Below are 10,260 nucleotides of genomic sequence, written 5' to 3'. Positions count from 1 at the left end.
AAATTGGCAGGAAAAAGGCTGGGGCTCAAGAGCATTGGGAATCACAGTATGGCTTAGGTTGGAAGGGACCTTAAAGCCCATCCAGTGCCAACCCCCTGACGTGGGCTGGTTGCCACTCACCAGAACAGGCTGCCCAGAACCCCATCGAACTCGGCCTTGAACGCCCCCAAGGATTGTGCATATCCCTTAAAGCAACTTCACTCCAAGAAGAACTTGAATAGAGGGCTTTCCCTGGGATGCTTGGAAGAAGCAATGCTAGGATAATGCTGAGAGTTTCAGGGTTTCTGTACAGGAAGAGTTATTTCAAATAATTCCCTGTCTCTCACCCCATAAGAGATTTTGAATGAAAACTTTAGATTCATGAGCAACAAGACTCCAGCTTAAATTTATAAAAGAAAAAGAAAAAAATTGTTTAGGGAAAAATATCAAAATATCTTCCCCATTTGTGAGCCAAATGGCATCAAAAAGCAGTAAAATAAGTGTCCCATGTTTTCCAGTTTAGGAACAATCTCTAAATTTTTTTCTGGTATCATTCTTCCTGACAAAGGAGGTATGTTTTCCTTTCTGCACCTTTACAAAAGACATCTTAAAGAACCCATCTTGTCATGGTCTTATTTGTACCCTAGTCTACAAGGTTTACATCCCATAGGTCTATAAGGAATACATTCAAGTTAATCATAAATTATTAGAAAAAAAATTGCATCTTTACAAACCTGCCAGCCACTGTGTGACAAGTGGATAGATAGCATGTGCTTCACTTAGTTGGGAAGATCACAGAATCATAAAATCACTAAGGTTGGAAAGACCACTAAGATCATTTAACCCAAACACAGACCCATCCCCAATGTATCACTGAACCATGTCATTTAATGCAACATCTCCACTTTTCCTGAAAACCCCCAGGGTTGGTGACTCTCCCACCTCCCCAGGCAGCTTGATCTGATTTTTCTATAAGTCTTTAACTTGACAGAAAAAAAAAAATCCTTATATTCACTTCACAAGGAGAAACGTGGGCCAAAAACTCCTTTCCTGATTTATTTCCGGAGTTTGGGAATGGGTTAATTTGCACTGAGGAACCATTTTTTGGGGGTTCCTTAGGCCCACAGCACAACTCATTTTGATAGAAATTCATCTCTATGGAGTACAAAGAGAGGCCACTGAAACAGCTTTTCACAGAGCTGCTTCCATGCTCCAGCTGCAGCCATGCTAAAAAGGACTCTGGGTTTTAATCGGAATATTTCAGCTCTTCTGATGACAGTGAGGACAGGTGGCATTTCTCCACTTTCCAAACTGGAATTGCAGCAGCCACAGCTTTCCTGCTTTGTAAAGCAGTCCTGTCACTTTTCAATAGGGTGAGAATGGTGTTGGACCACCAGCAGAGCACAATGAGGACTGGGACATGCTGGCAGCACACTGCCTCCAGGTCCTCCACATCCTACAGCACTACAGAAAGCTGTGTCCAGCACACACTGCCACGAAGGCAATGTCAGCACCAAGCATGGACCTCACTTACAGATGTCTGCAGTGACAGCAGTGGGCACAGTGCCTTTGACTTTCTTTTCTGGATATGCCTGTGTCAAAATCCATGTCCAGAGGAACTCTGTGCTTGAGAATAAGTTATGCTGGAAGCTTGATGAAGGCTCGTGGAGAGATGCAAACAAGCTAGATTAGGTACCAAGTGTTATGACTATTCCTGTCTCATTCCCACACATTACAGACAGATCACAACTGTGTAGCTCTAAGTTGCACAGAAAGCTTCCATTCATCCCAGTTCTTCCAGATCTTTCCTCACCTTCCACATGAGACTGTATATTTATTAGGAGGAATTTCTTCCCAGAAAGAGTATTAATGCATATGCACAGGCTGTCCAAGGAGGTGGTGGAATGACCATCCCTGGAGGTGTTCAAGAAACATGAAGATGTGGTACTGAGGGACACGGTTAAGTGTGCATGATGGGATGGATTGATAGTTGGACTAGATGACCTTAGTGGTCTTTTACAACTGCCAGGATTCAATATTTCTAGGATTCTATAACTCACTCATTTATTTCTCCTCCCATGTTACATAGGTCTTGTAACCAGGAAAGAGAGCTTGTTATCATAGAAAGGAGCCTCTTGTCCCAGCAAAGCCTGAAATGAATAGTTATTTCTTCTCTGGGAGGGAATCATGCCAAGCCAATGCAGAGACACATTTGTCTAGTTCGGGTATCACTTCAGGGCACTGCATGCAGACCCACATCAGCCAGCCCCCAACCCATAGATGACCTCAAACAGTCAGTGATGGCCTTGTTTTAATGCGTATAACAGAAAAATCACTTCAGGAACACACGCAACATATTCCCTGCATATTAATTTAATCACAGAAAGCAGCTATTTTTGGACACATCTTCCATGGAGAGCCCATCACAGACCTGAGGTCAGATCTGTAACGCATTCCTCACTGCCATCTCTATTACCAAATCATTCTCAGAAATACACTGAATCACAGATCTCCTTGGCATTCACACCCAATCCATACACCTTTCCACCCAACTGCCACTCTTGCCCTCTACCTCTGCAATGTCCCAGCCAACTTATTCAACGTGGGAATACCAGGGAAGCTGGAAGGAGAGGAAGATCAGCACGTGGTGGTCCTGTCACTCTGGGCACAATCCCAAAAGATGTCTATACCTGCAGAGGTCCCAGCTGGGGACCCCACCAGGCTATGCTACCCCCAGCTGCTCAGCCATAGCAGCTTGCAGCCCGGCAAATTAAGTATTTAGCAACCACTAAGCTCACAAATAGACAGTAGGCGCCAGAATCCTCAGCTGGGGCTCCTTGGACTACACTGCCTTTATGCTGATTTAAGGCAGCTGAGGATCCGCACCACTGGGCCAAGTCCTGCTGGCCTACCTCAAACTGATGGCTAGTTGATGTGACTTATGACTAAGATTTCCACTTAGGCTAACTCAAAGCATGAGCAGTGCCTATGTAGTGCTACCATTGTTGATTCCAGCCTTTTGTCTCGGGATGTAACCGATAGGCCTAATAACAGAAATCATACTGCATGCATTCATTCACCCTCTTCACAAGCAGCGTGTTATTGAGCTCAGTGGTGAAAAGGCATGCACAAACACAATGGGGCTGGGATTAAGCCCAGCTGCATTACCAAAGTAAATACTTTTGCTGCTGACAGTTTGTCTGTAGGGATTTGGAGAAAAGTTTTGTGCATCTACTTAGGCAACATATGGTTTTATTTTCCTTGTTAACAAAAACAGTAGTGGTCAAAAGTCAACACCCTCTGATGACTGCTCAGTGGCCAATGTGGAATGGACTTGGTGGTCCAGTTTCTTACACATCCACATTAAAATGATTCTTTTCCTGCATTCTTCTCTCACTTGGCACTGGGCTTTATAGTCCCCACAAGGAAGCAGAGGGGTTTTGAGGTTAATCTCATCTGTCCTCCTTTCTGACTGAAAGCCATCAGTGGTGTGGTTTGGGTTAAGATACTTTGCTAGCTTCCTTAATTCCCCCTGTGATGAAAGCCCCTCCACAATCTGTTTCTCTGGAGCCTGAAGAGAATCAAAATTAATCCTCATTAGCCAACAACGGAGACATGCCAGCTAAGTCAGACTTCTAAAGCAAACACAGCACTGATGAGGGCGAGTAGCATGCCAAGAGCACAAGTGGTCTGAATTTAGCCCTTCATCCCCAGCTGAACACGTATGGTTCTCCAAAGGTCTCTGCAGTACTCAAACAACAGCTGGTCAGTCACCTTCGCATCTGAAACGAAGAAAATCCACAAAGACCTGGCTGTGTTTGCAGTGATGATTTCAGTGGGGCAGAGGAGGGCAAAAAGTTGTCTGAGCTTCCACAGGTGTCCATCTCCCATAGCTCCAGTGAAGTTATAGGCACATACTGGTACTCAGCATCACTGGGAAGGAAAAAAAAATTGCTATCAAGCCTCCCGCAGCTGATTCGCTTCAAAGATTTTAAAGCTCTAAAGGTGTAAACAGGTCTTGTCTACACTGAGGTAATGAGAGTTACATATGGCAACTAGAGCTCAACTGCTAACACTCAGCGTCTGCAGGGTCATTGAGCTTGAGCACTGCAAAGGAGTGTTAACTAGACCCAACACATGAAGTAATTGTTTTTAAGGGAGAGCATCCAAGCTGGAACACAGCAGTGTAGAACATGTACACTAAGACAGGTGTAATCCCAGGCACAGTGGGTGGGAAGGAAGGCTGGAAAAATCACAATTAAGAAGCCAAGATGTGTTGTGTAATCCCAATGCCCTTGCCAATACAAAGGTAGTTTTACTGAGGGACAGATCCTTTCGATGCCCAGCCATCCCACAGCATGTTTACCATCCTCAGGACACTGCAGAGATTTCTGGAAGCTGAAGGTCCAAATTATTTTACAGGGGATGCTCAAACCTGCCCAGAGACAGCCCACAGTGGGCAGGCAGCCAGTGCTGGAGGAGCTCAGCCAAAAAAAGATGCTGCAGCTCAGGTTGACACACAAAGAGAGCTCACAAACAGCCGGTCCTAATCCCATGCTCATGCTCACTATCCATGGAGGAGAAGGGTAAAATCAGAAATTGTTTCTGTTCCTACGAGAGAAAATTGGTGACAATAAAACTTTTCACCCCCTCTGCAGAATTCTGGGGGTTTTCCTTGAAAAAGCAAAAACTGAAAAATGTTTGGTTTCTGGCAATCAAAAACTGGAAACTTTTTGGCCACAAACCAAAACTATTTGGGGTTTTTGGTTTTGTTTTGAGATTTTGCCAAACTCCTTAGCTTTCCATTGCCAAAAAACTGCACGTTTTTCAAGCATTTTCTTTCTCAATGAAAGCCCCAAAATTGTTGTTGAAATTGGACATTTCCCACAGAAAATTTTTGATATTAGAAGAAAAAAAAAAAAAAAAAAAAAAAAGGCATTTTCAGCAGAAAGAATGTTCTGACTGAATAATTTCATCCAGCTCTATAAACAATCCCTTGGAGGGACCACCACATCTTCACTGTCACCTTCTCTCCCCAGATGGCTTTTCTTTCACCCATGGGACCCCAGAGCTGTGACCAGGGTCTCGACCACCCCACAGCCAACCTTCATGGCCCTCCTGAGGACAAATAGATCTCAGGTAGTTGCGTCTTCTGCTTTTCCTATAAAGTACCAGTACCAATTATCACTGCAGATATTAGGCTACGCAGCAAAGGACAAAAAATATCCAGAGTCTGGATTCAGCAGATCTTGTTTGGACCACACAGCCCACATTTGATTCTGGAAGATGAAAGGTGTTCTCCAAAATACCCAAATGTTATTTACCCACAGTTTAATTGGAGCTGCTGGCCGTGAGTCCCAAATAAGCCCCACAAAGCACTGATACTTGGTGGCTGATACTGACTGTACTAATATTTGCATGCAAAATGTGAATATTAGATGTAAATAAAGAATAAAAAAAATTAACTACAATAGAGTACTAGCAATTAAAAATGAAACAAAGAACTTTCAGACTTTTCTACCCCAAGCACCAAATCAGAGATGGTGTTTGCACCTCATTCCCAGGGATAACGTTGACCCAAAGCTGAAACCAGAAACTGCATGAATGAGGGGGAAATTTGGACCGGAGTTTGAGTGCCAGAATGTAGACTACACTTTTATGAGGTGGATCCAAACTACAATAACAAATCTCAGCTTCCTGAAGCTCTGGACAAACTTGAATTTGGACCAGGATTTGAATTTCTATTCTCATACAAATCCTTCACTAAAATGGCAATTCTTTGCCCAGATAAAACTAGGATATATTGGAGTCTTAATAACAAAGTGGAGCCATCCTACAGGTTGGGTTTTTGTTTTTGTTTTTTTTTTTCCTGGAAATAACCTCTTTTCTTGCTTTCAGAGTCTGTCAGGATGTTTTCCTTGGCTGGGACAGTGATCTAGGTATTTGATGTCCCTGAATGAGCCATGATTACTGTAGAGAAGGACAGAAGAACTGCAACTAACAAGGGGAGGATGACCATGCACATCAATGGCAATGACAGCATGCCAGGAGGAAAAGATCCCCATATTTAGGGAGAAATGGAGCTGCCATACAGGAATGGTCTGGAAGAATTTGGGCAAGGCATTTGGAGGAATTAGCCAGGGTGAGAACTGCCAACAGGATGAGGTAAATTTGGGCATGTTGGCTCAGAGGAGAAATAAAGAACTGGTGGGGTTTTGGTACTGGGAAGAAAAAAAAAAAAAGTGCATCTTTCCTTTAAGAGAAGAGGCAATGCAGTGGCTCTGGATGAGCAGAAAGACAGATGTGGAAAGAATGGTGGTGTTGCATAGCCATGGGGTGCAGGTATTCAGGATAGCTAAATATTAGGAAAAATATGAGGTTGGATATTAGGAAGAATTTATTCTCTCAAAGAGTCATTAACCATTGGAACAGGCTGCCCAGAGAGGTGGTGGCATCATTTTTTCCTCAATATGTTCAAGAAACATGGAAGCGTGGCACTGAGGGACATGGTTAGTGGGCATAGTAGGGAAGGGCTGGTGGGTGGACTACAAGATCTTAGAGATCTTTTCCAATCTTACTGACTTATCTTTCTGTAAGTCTATGACAAAGACAGGGACTGTCAAGGGCTGGGGACAGGATGGGAACAAGAGGAAGGTCTGATGGGCTTTTGGGGGGCAGATGAAGAAAAGGATTAAGGCGGCTGGTGGTCAGTGAGGAAGAGGAGCAGGTGAGGTTTTTCTTTTGGGGACAGATATTTGTACTTCACACTTTCTTTTTTTTAATCTTCTCTCAGTAAAGCCTATTGAAGCTTTGTCATGGTGAGATGCTGCCTGTCAGCTGAGCTGTGGTTCACAGTGCTGTGCTCTAAGCCCAAGGTGAGCAAGGGGGAACACATTAGTTTAAACCTCGGCAAAATGTTTCCCGAGGAAGTAAGCTGAAAACACAGGTACTGCTATTCACCTCACTGCTACATTGTGCAGCTGAACTCTTCACATCTTTAATAAAAACCTACCAACAAAAGAAAACACCAGCATAAAATAGCTTTAGAGGCAGAACAGATAGCATGAAAGGCAAGCTGAAAGCTCCATCAGCAGAGGGGTGGATGAATTGCCATACAGCCCTGGGAGAGAAGGAGACATTTGCATTTCTTTAATCTACATTTGAAGTTCAGTCAAATGTCCTTATGATAAACCATGCTCCAGCAGTGGATGTTATTTAGATTGTCTTTACAAACTCAAGAAGAGAAACTGAGGCAGGGCTGAGCTTTGAGAGCCAGCTGCATAAACTCCCTCCATAGATTTTTACTGGGACTTCTTTCATCCATCTTGTACTCACATAGTTAAGAGGATCTAGGAAGCAGCAATTCCTCTGCTTTCCAAAGCAGTTACTCAGGAAAGGACTAATTAAGTGGCGGTGTTATTACAGCAGGTCCTCAAGTCTCCAAACACAACCAGTGGCGATTAGCCAGGCGTCAGCTACTGGGCGGGATTTCCCACTGCCCAGCTGTGTAATTATCATGGCAGCTAAGCCAAAATCATTTGACAAAGAAAACCAGCTGCAGGCTGTGGGTCCGGGAGATGATAGCACACATCCAGCTGAGAGAGAAACAATAACATCTTCCCCTCTGTATTTTCCCAAAAGACCAATTAGGATAGGCACGCTACATTCCTGCAGGGGAGCAGATAGAAATATTGATTTCTGAGGAGCATGTGGGATAAGAAACAGGAGAAGAATAAGGCTTACTGCAATTTTAGTGGTGAATTGAACATTCACTGCCATCTTCCTTGCATCACAGCACAGACGTGGCAGGTGGAGACTGCTAAGGCAGTGAAAACAGAAGCTCTGCTATACTGACTTGAAGTCTGGACCCTGTTCTACAGCATCCTCCATGCAGAGAGAATCTGAGATTGTCTTTAACATCCCCCACAAAGCACTGAGCTGGAGTCTGAGTGATGGAAAAGCTTGGGTTTGTTCCCTGAAAGCAGATTTCTGCTGCCTATGATGTTGCGTAACCTCCTGCCTCAGTTACCACACCTACAAGAGAACGGCAGCTGTGTTCGCTACCTCTCCAGTTATCTCAGACCATCATGCGATGCCTTCCAGCAAACTGGGCAGAGCCTGGCTCACCGCTCAATGGCTTTCTTCTGCTTCTCTGAAACACCAGATGCACTTTCAAGAGTTATCTTACCTGTTTGATGGTCACAAGGCTTTTGAGTACATACAAACAGTTGTTTGCATTCTGCCAGGTATGGGTGGTGCACAGGGAGGAGCAAGGAGGCAGATAGAAAAGAGATAAATTGGGCTGCCAGCACATCTGGGAGTGTAACTGGGGTTACTTACTAGCATAGCGAGACAAATGCAGGTTAAGGGAAGAGACTTTGTGGGGTGGTTGCAACCAAGTAATACAGTACGAGCATCAGCACAGTGTTATCTACAGCCTCATTCCCTGCCACGTCCAGCTGACCTGCACACTTTCCTTGAAAGCATGTGCCCTAGCACATCATAGCACAACGCAGATCCACAAGCTGCACTTCCAACATTTGGAAATAGCCAGGACTGCAGATGGGACACACCTAGACCCGCTGGCACACAGAATGGTGTGAAAAGCTTGGCAAATAAGGACAAGTAGGGAAGACAGCATTTTCCAGAATAGTAACACAAAGGTATCTATATATAATTGTTTCTTTCCAATTTCAATTTCATACCCTAGAATCCTTAAGGTTGGAATACACTTCTAAGATCATCTAGTCCAAGCATCAACCCATGCCCACTAAACCATGTGCATCAGCACCATATCTCCACATTCCTTGAATGCACCAGGGATAGTGACACTACCACTTTCCTGAGCAGCCTGTTCCACTGCCTTAATCATCATCCAACATAATCTCTTTGCTCTCATCCAAATTTATTTAGAGCAATCCTATCCTTTGCTGCAAACAAGCTGTTTGAAGCCTTCAGGCAGAGAGATAGACCTCACTTAACCCATCGCATGAGGAAGTCATCACTTTCGTGAAGGTCCCAGCCTCAGCCTCTAACTACATCCTCAAATCTGCCAGTCATTAGTAAATGCCTTCTCAGAGGACCCTTCAACCAACAAATCCATTTGCACTTAAATTACCCAACACGCAGCACTTGGCCTACAAAAGTAACGAAGTGTGTGACCTTCCAGTGATCAAGCATTGCTAGTATCTCAACAATTTCAAACGTTTAATAACTTAATTTAATGCAGTGAGAATGATTTGATTGAATGCACAATATCTGTAGCAGTTAATTAACCACAATAGCCCAGAGAGGTCTTGGACTTCGTACAACCTTTCAATATAATTACAAATTTTTAACAGCAAAATGAATTTAAATCCAGCCTGACACAGCAATCCATCTTCATCTCCAGATAAAAGGTAGCACACGCAGAATTAACATTTGAAAGAAAGCCATGGGCAATGGAGAGAGACAAGGAGCATTAGCAGATGTGCAGAATGAATTATTATTAGTGCCGTAAAAGGGGAGGACTGGATGAGAGCATTGCATTGTACAGGTTGGATGTATAACATGGCTGCTCACTTTTCTGGCATTACATGTAATACACAAGTTTAGCCTTTACATGTTATAGAGTTTAAACTGAGTTTATGCTTTACGGCAAGGAAAGTGCTGAGCCGTTTAGGTCAATTTGCATCTCTACTCTTGGAGGACCAAATGTGTTGCGACCAATTCATCCTTCTCCAAGGCAGCATCTGCACTCTGGCAGACAAAAAACATACCTGCTTTCACCTCTCAGCAAAATGAGTTCAGGCACAACAACCTCCTGTTCTGTGCTGAGGTAGGTGTAATGCTGTAACATGATGGAAAGTACAGCAATAATAGCATAGTAGTAGGCTGCAGCAAATGAGAACAAGCCAAATGAAGCAGCTATAAATACAGAAACAAAGGAAGAAAAACTGCTTACCTACAGAAGACCTTTGGTAGGCAGGGATCTCCAGTGCCTGGAAACTCTTGCCTCCACTGCCAACCCTTAAATGAGGCTGGACCCTGGCTCCTCCCCTTGTGGTCACTCAGTGCATTGCTTGCACCTGAGCTCCCCCAGGTTGGCCCTGCCTCCCCACCAGATGCTCAACCACTGGTTCGAGCTGTGACTTAGCATTTCCACTATGGTAAGCAAGAAAATGCTGTTCTTGTACTCACCCTGCTGTGTGCCATAGAACCTTCTTCCCTCCTGGTAAGCCACCCCAGGAGCCTCTCCTGGAACTTCTCTCCATCTCACCAGACGTCCTGCAGCTTGCAGGG

At 44.1% G+C, this 10,260-nt stretch overlaps 1 long non-coding RNA gene across 1 annotated transcript; it reads right to left on the bottom strand.

Moving 5' to 3' along the window:
* Positions 1-1,021: 1,021 nt before the first annotated feature.
* LOC128079855 (uncharacterized) lies at positions 1,022-9,990 on the bottom strand. The gene is made up of 2 exons (XR_008206340.1): positions 9,923-9,990; positions 1,022-4,590 (listed from the first exon to the last, which is right to left on the bottom strand). It is a non-coding gene; the product is annotated as an uncharacterized LOC128079855 (long non-coding RNA).
* Between the last annotated feature and the right edge of the window lie 270 nt (positions 9,991-10,260).

This window comes from Tympanuchus pallidicinctus, unplaced genomic scaffold (genome assembly GCF_026119805.1).
Source record: "Tympanuchus pallidicinctus isolate F22 unplaced genomic scaffold, pur_lepc_1.0 scaffold2, whole genome shotgun sequence".
NCBI classification, from domain to species: domain Eukaryota; kingdom Metazoa; phylum Chordata; class Aves; order Galliformes; family Phasianidae; genus Tympanuchus; species Tympanuchus pallidicinctus.
The sequence above is the reverse complement of the archived record's forward strand: the minus strand, read 5'-3'. Positions and strand labels throughout refer to the sequence as shown.